This window comes from Eptesicus fuscus, chromosome 5 (assembly GCF_027574615.1).
Source record: "Eptesicus fuscus isolate TK198812 chromosome 5, DD_ASM_mEF_20220401, whole genome shotgun sequence".
Lineage (NCBI taxonomy): Eukaryota > Metazoa > Chordata > Mammalia > Chiroptera > Vespertilionidae > Eptesicus > Eptesicus fuscus.
The window spans coordinates 68,775,799-68,789,022 of NC_072477.1; the positions used below are offsets into that span (position 1 = coordinate 68,775,799).

The 13,224-nt window shown below is 42.1% G+C and overlaps 1 pseudogene; it reads right to left on the minus strand.

Moving 5' to 3' along the window:
* Positions 1–280: 280 nt before the first annotated feature.
* LOC103287497 (pre-mRNA-splicing factor SYF1-like) overlaps positions 281–13,224 on the minus strand; it is a 66,431-nt pseudogene continuing 53,487 nt past the window's right edge.

The window sequence follows — 13,224 nt, forward strand, 5'->3', positions numbered from 1 at the left end:
TCCAATATTACTTTATTTTGTTCCTCAAGTTGTTTCAACTTTGGCCATTGGGAGCTTTTTTAGTTGGCTCCTGTATCATTGTGATTTTACATTTTGCACCTTTTTACTTTCTGGCACTACAAGATTCTCTAAGCTCATTTTGTGTATTTTGTTCTCAAGTCCTGGAATCAACCATTTTTCCAAGGAGGACCCCTGGTTTCTTTTATTGGAGATTGGTATTGGAAACCAAGACATAGGTGATCATTAGTGATCATTGAGTTTGAATGACATTTTCTATACCTTAGAAATATTTGTGCTTTTTAAAACTCTTCCTTTGGAACAGGTTGGCCAGCATGCTCTGCTGTAGATGCATCTCATCCTCATCCTCAGGCTTGCCCAGCTCCATCTCCTCTGGGTTGTCCTGCCGTGTTGGCTCGGCCAGCTCCTCCCAGGAAGCATCGCTCCACACCAACAGGATCTTCCTCTGGGCCCAAGGGGGCTGGTCGCTCTTGGCCTCCGCTGCCAGCTGCTTAGCCCATTGCTCCAGCGGCTTCATATCATCCATGCCGCTCTGCTCCTGGACGAGGTCAGTTAAGGTGTTTGTGGAGCTACCCGACACCTTGAGCATGTGCAAGGCCATGAAGTTGACCTGCACGATGTACGTGGCCTGCATGCTTTGGCAGACCTGCAGCATCTCCTGGTGTCCTTGTTACCTTGCGGGTCCTTGAAGTCCGTCCACGTTTGCTAGGAGGCCCCAGTCATCCAGGGTTTCAGATTTGGGAGAAGCTGTAGATGGCTTGGGCGTGGTCAATCTCCCCGAGTTTTCACTCCCTATCCACAAACCACAGGCACATCTCCCAGGCGTGCTTGTGTGACCGAATCTCCCTGGCATTCTGGTAGATGCCGCGCCAGTGGGAGACTCCATAGATATCCACTACCTTTTTGATATAATTATTGCTCATGTTGTACTGCTGGGCGGATGCCACCGCCCGGGTGGTGCACTGGTACACGGCCACCGAGAGTCTGCCGGGTCACACCCCACTCCTCCTGCAGCTGTGAGTACAGCAGGTACAGGGTGTTTGCGAATTTGCCATCAAAGCCTGCTCCAGGGGGTCCCGGCGCCTGCTCCAGCTTTCGGCCTCCCCCTAGTGGGCAATGAATTTGGTCAGGTTGGTGGCCAGATGTCAGATGTATTGAGCCACTTGAACAGCGGGATGTCCCCATTCATATGACTTGAAACACTCCTCGAAGCGCGTGTGCTCCTCCAGGAACATGGTGGAGGTGGTGACAGTATGGGGAAGGCGATCCTCAGGTCCAAGAAGCTGTCATTCCCAACCTTGGTGGACTAAAAGGTGCCAAGGCTCTCCTCCAGGTGGGCGAGCAGGGACCACACCTCCAGTGACTTGTGCACAGGGTTTTGCCCGGGCTCCGAGTTGTTAAAGTTCTTGGCCTGCCTGGCGGGCAGTGCTGGCACCTTCCGCAGGAGCGTCAGGGCCTGGTCCTAAGTCTCATGTCAGAGCTCCAGCTCGCACCACATGCTTGCCAGGTCATCCATCTGCTTGAAGCTCACCTTGGTGGCCTCCTTCAGGACGATGCAGGCTGTCCTCCTCATAACCCTTGGCAAACCGGACCCATGAGGGTGGAGTTTGCCCTCAGCCTCGAGGGGGTCCTGCGTCTGCATAGATCCCGTGTATGTGTTCGATGATCTCCAGGAGCGGGCAGCCCCGGTGCAGAGCCAAGAGCTTGTGCCACTCGGCAAGTGGTGCGGTTTTGGCACAGCAAGACGCGGTAGAGGAGCAGGGTCAGCTGCGGCCAGGCACAGTTTCAGGGCCACGTCGTCGTCCTCCTCCCGCCCCAGCGCTGAGCTGTGATCCCGCTCTCCTCGAACTGGGCGGAGCTGTCCAACACCTGGATGAAGTCCTGGGCGGTGACCGCGGCCAGACCGGATGGACACCTCATACACCTGCCAAGTCTTCTCACAGTGGCCACTGAAGATGCACTAGTTGGTCAGCAAGCACCAAAGCGTACCCCGCTGGTCGGGTGAGGCCTTCCTCGCCCAGCTCTCCTCCCCATGTTGAGCGGCTGTACTTGATCCGGGTTATGGGAGATGAGGTCGCAGAGCTCGTGCCACAGCTGGTAATTGGACTTGCGGGCCTCGGACACTAAGCGCTCGTCCTCTACCACAGCGGCCAGGCACCGTGTGGCCTCGTCCAGCCGATTGCTCGATTTGAGATACTCCGTGCGCTCCTCCGCGCTCTCAGGGCTCAGCTTAAGGAAGCGCCGTGGCCCCGCAAGGCTCAGGTGCGAGCCCAGGAAGCGCAGGTACAGGGGCCAAATAGGAGAGTGTTGTGTGAGGGGCAATGCCTGGGGGGCACAGATGGAAGTGTGGCAGGTGTGTGTGTGTGTGTGTGTGTGTGTGTGTGTGTGTGACGCGGACCTGGTACATGGGGAATTGGCGATATTCTAGCCACAGATGCGGCATCTTGTGCGTAAACACAGAGGCCCTCTCGCGGCAGGAATTGACAACTTCGCAGTCAGGGAGTGGTACCAGAGTTTGTAGCTCCAGGACAGCCGCTTCAGTGCCTGCTCACACAGCTGATCAGCCCGGGCTTCGGACTCCTTGTTTGGATTCTATGTGTCGGAGCCAGCATTTGACAGAGATCTGGTTCTGCACGATTTCCTCCTCATAGGGGAGGTTCCCTTTTCCACAATGAGCTCACCTTGGTGGCCTTCTTCAGGACGCTGTGGCACCATTTAGCTGCCACTCTGGCCGGGAGAGCTGCACCATCACCACCACTTTTCCTGGCTGCTTAGTTACAGGCTGGTGCCACGTTATGACGTTTACTTTTTTTTTTTATAGCCTTTTGTTCTTTTTTTATATTCCCATTCCTTTATTTTTTTGAAATATTAAATATATATATTTTTATGGTCCATATCTGATAATTCCAATGCCTGAAATTGTCCCAGGTCTGTTTTTGTGTGTGTTTGTTTCTGTGAATTTTGCTCTTGGTGACTTGCTTCCTTGTCAGTATAGTGCATTTAAAAAATATGAATTGCTAACTGTTATTTCTCTTATGTATAGAAATTCTCTGAGTCTTGAGGTTGGGGGTGTATTCTCCCAAAGAGGACTATTCATTGCTTCTGCCAAACAGATGCCTGAGAGCCCTATGGACCTTACAGCACTTTATTTATTTATTTATTTATTTATTTATTTATTTATTTTAATAGAATTTACATACTTTATTTTTTTTCAATTTTTTAATTAAGGTATTATATGTGTACATATCTTACCATTGCCCCCCCCCCCCACTCCCATATATGCCCTCACCCCCCAGAGTTTTGCGTCCATTGGTTATGCTTATATGCTTGCATACAAGTCCTTTGGTTGATCTCTTATCTTCCCCACCTCTCCCTAACCTTCCCCCTGTAATTTGACAGACTGTTTGATACTTTACTGCCTCTGTATCTATCTTTTTGTTCATCAGTTTATAATGTTCTTTTTTATCCATAAATGAGTGAGATCATGTGGTATTTTTCTTTCATTGACTGGCTTATTTCACTCAGCATAATGTTTTCCAATTCCATCCAGGTTGCTGCAAATGGTAAGAATTTCTTCTTTTTATGGCAGCATAATATTCCATTGTGTAGATATACCATAGTTTTCTGATCCAGTCATCTGCTGATGGGCACCTAGGCTATTTCCAGATCTTAGCTATTGTAAATTGTGCTGCTATGAACATAGGGGTGCATATATCCTTTCTTATTGGTGTTCCCAGTTTCTTAGGATATATTCCTAGGAGTGGGAAGTAAGGGTCAAATGGGAGTTCCATTTTCAGTTTTTTGAGGAAACTCCATACTGTTCTCCACAGTGGCTGCACCAGTCTGCATTCCCACCAGCAGTGCACAAGGGTTCCTTTTTCTCCGCATCCTCGCCAACACTTGTCGTTTGTTGATTTGTTGATGATAGCCATTCTGACAGGTGTGAGATGGTACCGCATTGTTGTTTTGATTTGCATCTCTCGGATAATTAGTGACGTTGAGCATGTTTTCATGTGTCTCTTGGCCTTCCTTCTGTCTTCTTTTGAAAAGATTCTATTTAGGTCCGTTGCCCATTTTTTTATTGGATCATTTATCTTCCTTTTATTAAGTTGTATAAGCTGCCTGTAGATGTTGGAGATTAAACCTTTATCAGTGATACCATTTGCAAATATGTTCTCCCCTTACAGCACTTTAAATTACAGTGCTAAGCTTTTATTTATTTATTTATTTATTTTTATTTTTTAAAATTTCTTTATTGATTAAGGTGTCACATATTTGTCCTCATCCCCCATTCCCATCCCACACCCCTCCCCACGGATGCCCCAACCCCCTGTTGAACTTAACCATTGGTTAGGCTCATATGCATGCACACAAGTCCTTTGGTTGATCTCTCCCCCCTCCCCCCACCCTCCTCTATCCTCCCTCTGAGGCCTGATAGTCCGATCGATGCCTCCTTGTTTCTGGTTCTGTTCTTGTTCATCAGTCTAAGCTTTTAGATTTTAGGTTTCATTATCAAGTGAAACCTTGATTTCTCCAAGTTAGGCATTCTCCAGAGAGAGCTTTCTTTCAGAATTTCCATCTAAATCCATGGTTTCTGGGTTTAGGTTTTAGACTGAGGCTTCTTCAGTCCATGATTCTGCCCTCATCTCATTGAAGAGTGTTCCTAGTCCTACTACCTTCTGAAGGCCTTGTAGCCAGACTACCTGGATTTCAATTCTGGCTTTGCTGTTTGCCAGCTTTGTGACCTTAACACCTTGAATTTTAATTTCCTCGTTTACAGAACAGGGATAATTATAACCTACCTCATTGGGTTAATAAGAGATTAGATGAGTTAACATATATAGAGTACTTAGAACAATGCCTGGCACATAGCAAGCCCATTTTGTTGGTATCCACGTCTGATGTTAGGGTAGTTGGAAAACTTCTGTTCTTGCTTAGCTTCCTGGACTTGTATTTTATTTGTGGCTTCAGCAAAGTTCTTACTTTGTTGCAGACTTATCTATTCATTTAAAATTGTTGTAACAGTCAGAGTTTAGGGTTCAATCAAGAAGCAACATATAGAGAGATCTCCCTCTCATGCGATTGTTGCTGTTATTTTACAGGGACTTGACCTTAAGCAATTACAGAAGATGGTCAAGAAGTCTCTGAAGCTTAGCTCTTGTCTTTGCTGGGGCTTAAAGTGCATAGGGCAGGCAAGGGAAGGTAGATGTAAAGGGGTAGAAAGCAAGAACAATTTGGAACTCACAAGCACAAGTGAGAGCCCATGAGGATGAATAAAGACCCTATTAGGTGTTGTTTTTTTTTTTTTTTTTTAGATTTTGATGGTGGAATGGGTGTTCCGCAGGTGCCAGAGTCCTTTGTCACAGAACTAAACACACACACACGTGGCCCAGGAGCCAGAGAAGGTGAAGGAAGATTTAGGAAGAGCCAAGGTGGAGCTTTTGGTGTACTTGTTTCCTCAGGCCTAGGATAAGCCAGCAGATAGCAATCTGTATGAGCTACAAAATGCTTACTGCCTCATTTCCCCTCTCCAAATATCTTGCATGACCCACTCTTAACTGGAATCATACAGGAAAGGGAATTCTTGGAAATATAGGTCAGCTTAGCCAAGTTGACATATTAAAAGCCACTACAACAGTGTTTTAAATATTTTGTGAGGTGCTGTAAGATGTTATGTAGGAGGGAAACGTCAGGATCTCTGTGTCACCTTTGTGAAGACAGGGAAATATCTTCCATTGCCTTCTTTTGTACTCCAATGCTTAGCACATTAACCTTTACATAATAACTTCCTAATAAATTTTTGCCGAATAAATGAGTATGATGTTCTAGATGTCATAGTAAGAGCCAGGGATATAAGGTTCAGACATGTTCCTTTCTTCCCTTATGGAATTCAGAGTCTAGTTAGGACAGACAATTGTAGAGAAAGATGCATTAGAAATAGGTATGTATACGCATAATCTTTGCCAACATATATGGTGAACAATTAAAATGTAGTATAAAAATAAGTTGTGCCTTAGCAAGTTCGGCTCAGTGGATAGATAGAGTGTCAGCCTGTGGACAGAAGGGTCCTGGGTTTGATTCCGGCTAAGGGCACATGCCAGGTTGCAGGCTTGATCTCCAGTAGGGTGCATGCAGGAGGCAGCCAATCCAAGAGTCTCTCTCATCATTGATGTTTCTCTCTCTCCCTCTCCCTTCCTCTCTGAAATCAATAAAAATGTATTTTTTTTAAAAAAAATAAGTTGTTATTAAAAGATGCCTAAAAGAATTGAAAAGAAATTTTAAATTAAACTTATTGGAGTGACACTGGTTAATAGTTAAAAGAATTTTTAAATCTAAAGTTCTAGTTTTTAAAATTTAAAATGGGGAAGACTGAGATTTAGCAAGATATATTACATATTCAAATTAGGAAAAAGGTTTTGAAAAAAATTTTTTCTGATCCTGAAAATTTGGAAACAACCCAAATGTCCATCAAAGAATGAATAGGTAAACAAAATATATATAGTAATCCTATCTAATAAAAAAGTAATATGCAAATTGACTGTCACTCCAACCCACAAGATGGCTGCCCCCATGTGGTCAAAGATGGCTGTCCCCATGTGGACACAAGATGGCCGCCACAAGATGGCCAGCAGGGGAGGGCAGTTGGGAGGTACCAGGCCTGCAAGGGAGGGCAGTTGGGGGTGATCAAGCCTGCAGGGGAGGGCAGTTAGGGGTGACCAGGCCTGCAGGAGAGGGCAGTTAGGGGTGATCAGGCCTTCAGGGGAGGGCAGTTAGGGACAATCAGGCTGGCAGGGGAGCATTTAGGCATCAATCAGGCTGCCAGGGGAGTAGTTAGGGGGTGATCAGGCTGGCAGGCAGAAGCGGTTAGGGGCAATCAGGAAGGTGGGCAGGCGAGCAGTTGGGAGTCAGCAGTCCTGGATTGTGAGAGGGATGTCCAACTGCCCGTTTTGGCCTGATCCTGGTGGGGTCCCAGATTTTAGAGGGTGCAGGCTGGGCTGAGGGACACACACCCCAGTACATGAATTTCATGCACCAGGCCTCTAGTATAATAGAATATTATTCAGAAATTAGAAAGAAACGAAGCTCAAAAATATCTGTTAAGTGAAAGAAGCAACCACAAAAGACCATATATTGCATGATTCCACTTAAGTATAGTATCCAGAATAGGCAAATCATTGGAAGTAGCAAGTAGATGAGTGTTTGCTTAGGGTGAGGGGGATTTAGGGTAGTGACTGCTAATGGGCACATTGTTTCTTTTTGGATGATGAAAATGTTTGAAAATTGATTGTATAACTTTCTAAAAACTATTGAATTATACACTTAAAATTGGTGAATTTGATAGTGTGCATTACATTTCAATAACATTGTTATAAAAATAAAATAACAACATGTCACCCTTTGTGTCCAGGTTTTCTCATCTCTGTTAAATAGGAGATGAGTCATATGGTTGGTTGTTTTCCTCCGTTTCCACTATTCTGTAATTCCATGGTTTTATGATTAGCAACAGACATCAGTATTGTTACACATACTGTGTTTTAATGGCTAATGACTTTTAATAGTTCTAAGATAATCTTAAAATTATTTTCGGAAGTTTCTAGGGTATAAATAACAAACCAATGATCATTCCATTTATAAACTCACAGAAGAAAAGCCACGGCTTTCCTGGACCATTTGAAGGGTCACCAGTGATATATGAATCTCAGGAGAACTAGGTTTCTATATTATATTGAGTAAGGAAAACATTATACATAATAAAAAATTTACATCAACTTACACTGTTAAAAACTGCCTCTTAGTTTCACTGTCTGAGCAGCACATTTGATATACTAATTGATCAAGCAACAGAGAAGCAAATTGAATCAAAATTTAATGTCCTTAGGAGAAAAGGCAGACAAAAACTTGGCAGGTCATATAAATTGAAGATATATAGAGCAGTGATTAGAACTAAGAGGCTGTAATTTGACCCAGACATTAAATCAAGCTTCTTGAAAAATACATTTTCCTAAAACAAATATTTATGACTATCAAATGACAAAACCAGACAATGCAAACCAACATGAAGTCCTAAAATGTAATCAGCTTCCAAGGATTAAAATGGTGATTTTCATCATGTAGCTTGGCTGTTCTGGCATATAATGAAGGTTAAAGTAAGTCAGCTCCTCCAGCTGTTTGGGGCTTGATAAGGGCTCATGCTAAGAACAGGGTTCATAGATGAGCTTTCTATAGCACAACTTCTAACAATATAAATTGCTGGTGGACTTTGGGAACCAATAGCTTGAAGCTAGCTAGTGTGACCCAAAACAGTAAGTGAAGTGGCTTTAACAAACCAAGGACACAGGCTTATAACCATTGGAAATGGTGATGTCAATAGTGAACAAGTATTTGCAGAAAGCGTCATCTTTATGTATGAGTAGTCTGAAAGAACGGATGGTCACCAAAGGTTACTCAGAAAGGCACCACAAACAGCCAGTGACACTAATTGTCAGGTTCTCTTTGGATGTGAGGAAGGTTCTATGTAGTTATCCAGACCGACAGCCATCACTAAATATAAATGCCACTTCTAAAAGCAGAGATAGTTGGAGGGGCAAAACATAGGCAAATTAGTTTAGAAGAAACTTCTTTGGAGTTAGAGGGCCAGGGAAAAAAGGATAGGTTAAAACTGAAGAAGAGAATGTAGAATTTTAGAGTTAGATGGAACATGATGATCTTATGATGCTTTGTGTTAGTCAGGATATGGTAATCTATACTCAGATAATAAACCCAGAAATCTCTGTGGCTTAACTCTCTTATTTAAGTATGCAGACACTTTCATCCATCTGATTATTCAGGGTACTAACCTCATTCTATACCCTAATAATGCCATGGCTTCCTGAAGTGACACATAACTTGTGTTCACATTTCATTGGCCAGAACGCAGGCCCTAATTCTAACCTAATATCAAGGAAGCTTGGAAATGTAGTTTTCCCATGAAACATTGAGGCAGAACTTAATACTGCTTCCGGCCACTGTATGGAACACTTCCTCAATTTTTTCTGTAATACTTACCCCTCGAATCTGCTTAATATTCTACTTTAAATCAATTCACTTAAAAAATTGTTACCATTATATAAACTACTAATTAGATTAAACTTTAATTTAAGCTTGTTTATGTAACAATCATTTATTTTTCTACTGTACATTAAAATAAATATATACTTATTAGGTGTATGTTATGGACAATCTAAACTCATGTTCCATGCCAGCGATTATAGATAAAAAACTTTAGAAAAAATTAAGCTAATTTTCCCAGTTTATGATGAGAAAACTGAGGGTCAGAGGTATGACCTATGTTCTCCCAAATCACATGAAAAGTTGAATGGTAAAGCCAGATGTAGAGTCTCGGTTTCTTTTCCACTATACCATGCTTTCGATCCTCTAAGTTTGTGGGGAAAGGATGTGGGCACTGGGCAAACACACTGAGTCACTGCAATTAGGGGAATGAAAAAAGAACACATGCACAATGTACAAATATCTGAAGACGAAAAAGAAACCAGCAGGACAAGTTGTGAGCTGCAAGGCAGATGGGGTCTCTTAGAAAACATGACTCCCACACAAATCAGCAGATTTGAGTGCATGGCTGTCTAAAGGCTTCTGAGAGACTGATTTTCTGAATTACTTAGACTCACTGATGAAAAACTCTAGAGGCCTTGAGAACCACCACAAGAGAGGAGCACACGTGACTGCAGGAGCCACCAGGCCAACAGCTGGGCTCTGCACGTGGAGGCACAGGAAGTATCTGTCTAGAGCTCCCTGCCCTCTGTGTGTGGCCACAAACCCCCGGGGGGAACACTGCCTATAAACACAGGGAAGAGAATCACTTCCATTTGGATCAAAATAAAATACCAAAAAGGGTTTGATATAAAACTTCTGGAGGATCCCTGGGAGTTTCTTAATATTTTATAAAGCAGCTTTGAGAACAAATGCCTGCAACAAATGCCTGCCTGCTTATAAAGACTTACAATGGATGCCTGGCTGATTTAAGCTTACCAATTAGGATCACTAGATTTGGCACCTGAGGAGATTTTAGAGGTCATCTATTACAGTAGTTGTAAATTTTCTTTTGAAATCCTTGAAAATCAATATAAGTCATATGAACAAACTTAACTACATAGAACTGATAGAAGCAAACCACTCTGGTTGGAGAAAGGTCTCAGTCAGCTTAGGCTGCTATAACAAAGTACCAGAGACTGTATAGCTTAAACAACTGACATTTACTTCCCACAGTTCTGGAGGATGGGAAGTCCAAGATTAGGGTGCAGCATGGTCAGATTCTGGTGAGGACTCTCTTGCTGGGTTGCAGATGGCTGCCTTCTTGCTGTGTGGGAGAGACAGCAAGCTCTGGTCTCTTCTTTTCCGTTTAAGGGCACTGATTTCAACATGGGGACTTCCCCCCTCATGACCTAAGCTAAACTTAATTATTTTCCAAAGGCCTCACTTTCAAATACCATCACAATGAGGATTAAGGCTTCCACATATAAATTTGGGGGACACAAATATTGTCTTTAGCAAGAGAAGGGGTCCTAAAGCTTAGAGCTCCTTTAATCACCCTCCTTCTTTTCATCTTCTGAGCACAGCATAATATAATAAATACCCATTTATTCAATCTCTTCATTTTTGAAATGCAGAAACTATGCCTAGAGAAATTATAGAGATTTCTGAGGCCACCCAGTTATGCAATGAAAGATCAGAACTAGAATCACAGCCTTAAAAAAAAATACACACACACACACACACACACACACACTGAATGGCCAGGTTATTATGATCTCTGAACGCATAATAATCTGGCCATTCAGTGTATAGGCCCAGTGCACGAATTCATGCACCAGTGGGGTCCCTTGGCCTGGCCTGCGGGATCGGGCCGGCCCGGATCTCCGAATCCCTCGAGGGGTCCTGGATTGCGAAAGGGTGCAGGCCAGGCCGGGGACCCCACTGGTGCACTATCAGCCTGGGGAGGGACGCGGGAGGTTGGCCAGCTGGGAGAGACCATGGGAGGGCTCCAGGGTGTGCCCAGCCCGTCTCAGTCAGTCCCGATTGGCCGGACCCCAGCAGCAAGCTTGCCTACTGATCGGAGCGTCTGCCCTCTGGTGGTCAGTGCACACCATAGCAAGTGGTTGAGCGGCCTTAGCATATCATTAGCATATTATGCTTTGATTGGTTGATGGACAACCGGACACTTAGAATATTAGGCTTTTATTATATAGGATATATTGATTTTAGAGAGAGAGAAGGAGAGGGAGTGATAGAAACATCAATGATAAGAAAGAATCATTGATCGGCTCCCTCCTGCACGCCCTCTACTGAGGATCGAGTCTGCAACCTGGGCAAGTGTCCTGACCAGGAATCAAACTGTGACCTCCTGGTTCATGGGTTGATACTCAACCACTAAACCACAATGGCCGGGCAGAATCACAGCCTTTTGAATTATGTTGGGCATTTCTGTGACATTATATATAGTCAGGGACCATGCTACTGTGACTTATGGACTTGTCTACAACATCAAAAAATTCTTCTTTATAAATAATACCTAGAAATTGTGTACTACCTGAAATAGATTATAAAATAGAGTTATATTCTCTTTGATCCTAGACACTGAAAGCACACAACACAGATAAGTTCTTTTTTTAAAGGACCTATTGAGGTATAATTAACATAAAATAAACTGGCATAAAATAAATTGATGTGAAATAAACATTAAAATTTACATTTGATAAGTTTTGAAATAAGTACACTTTGTGAAACCATAATGACATCAAGATAGGCAACATATGTTTTACACCCAAAAGTTTTCTTGTGCCTTTTATAATTCCCTCTCAACCTTCCCCGATCCAAGGCAACAACTGTTCTAATTTCTGTCACTATTTTAGTTCAATATATATATATGGAATCACAGAGTATACACTCTTTTGCTCCTCTAGATGTTTTTTCTTTGCATAGTAGTTTTAAGGTTCATCACTGTTGTAGCATGTATGAATGGGTTATTCAGTTGTACTGCTGAGAACTATTTCATTACTTGGCTGTACCACACTTTGATTATCCATTCATCTCTTGGTGGACATTTGAGTTCCAGTGTATTTTGAGTTTTTGACTATTACAAATAAAGCTGTTTTGAACATTTGTGTTTGTACAAGTCTCTGTATGGGCATTTCTCTTGGTTATATATATATATACCTAGATATGGAATGGTTTGGCATGTAGTAAATGTTTGACTGACTTTTTAAGAAACTGCCAAAGTGATAGTCCTAATTTACATTCCCACCTGTGAGGCAGGAGAGTTACAGTTGCTCCATATACTTGGTGTGGTCAGTCTTTTAAAATTTTAGTTATTCTAATAGGCATGAAGAGATATACCATTGTAATTTTGTTATTTTATTTTATTTTAATTTTCCAATGGCTGATGATGTTGAGTAATGACCTTTTTATGTGCTTATTTGCTACCTATATATCTTTTGGATAATGTGACTGTTCAAATCTTATACCCATTTTAAAAATTGAGTTTTGAGGGTTTTTTATATATTCAAGTATATAAGGCCTTTATCAGATATGTGATTTGGCTTTCCATCCACTTACCAGTGTCCTTCAAAGAGCAAAAGTTCTTAATTGTGATAAAGTCAAATTTCTTATTTTTTTCTTTTATGGATTGTACTTCTGTTGTTGTACCTAAAATCTTTACCTAATCCACTGTCATAAAGATTCGTTTCTATATTTTCTTTTAGGAGTTTTAGGTTTTATATTTTGGCCTCTGATCAATTTTTACTTAATTTTTATATATAGTGAGAAGTGTAGACTGAAGTTATTTATTTTTTCTATATGGCTAACCAATTGTTCAAGTACCATTTGTCAACACTTTGTCCTCTCTACTGACTTATCGTTACACCTTTGTCCAAAATCAGTTGTCCATAAATGTATGGATCTATTTCTGTGTTCTCTATTCTGTTTCATTGATATACTTGTTTATTTCTATGTTACTATCACACAATCTCAATTATTGTCAATTTAGGATAAGTCTCTAAAGATAATGCAAGTCCTTGAAATTTGTTCTTCTTTTAAAAGATTTTTTGGATATTTTTGATTTATTACATTTCCATATGAACTTTAGACTATGTGATAACAAAAATGCCTGCTGGGATTTTGATTGAGACTGCATTGAAATTATAGATCAATTTG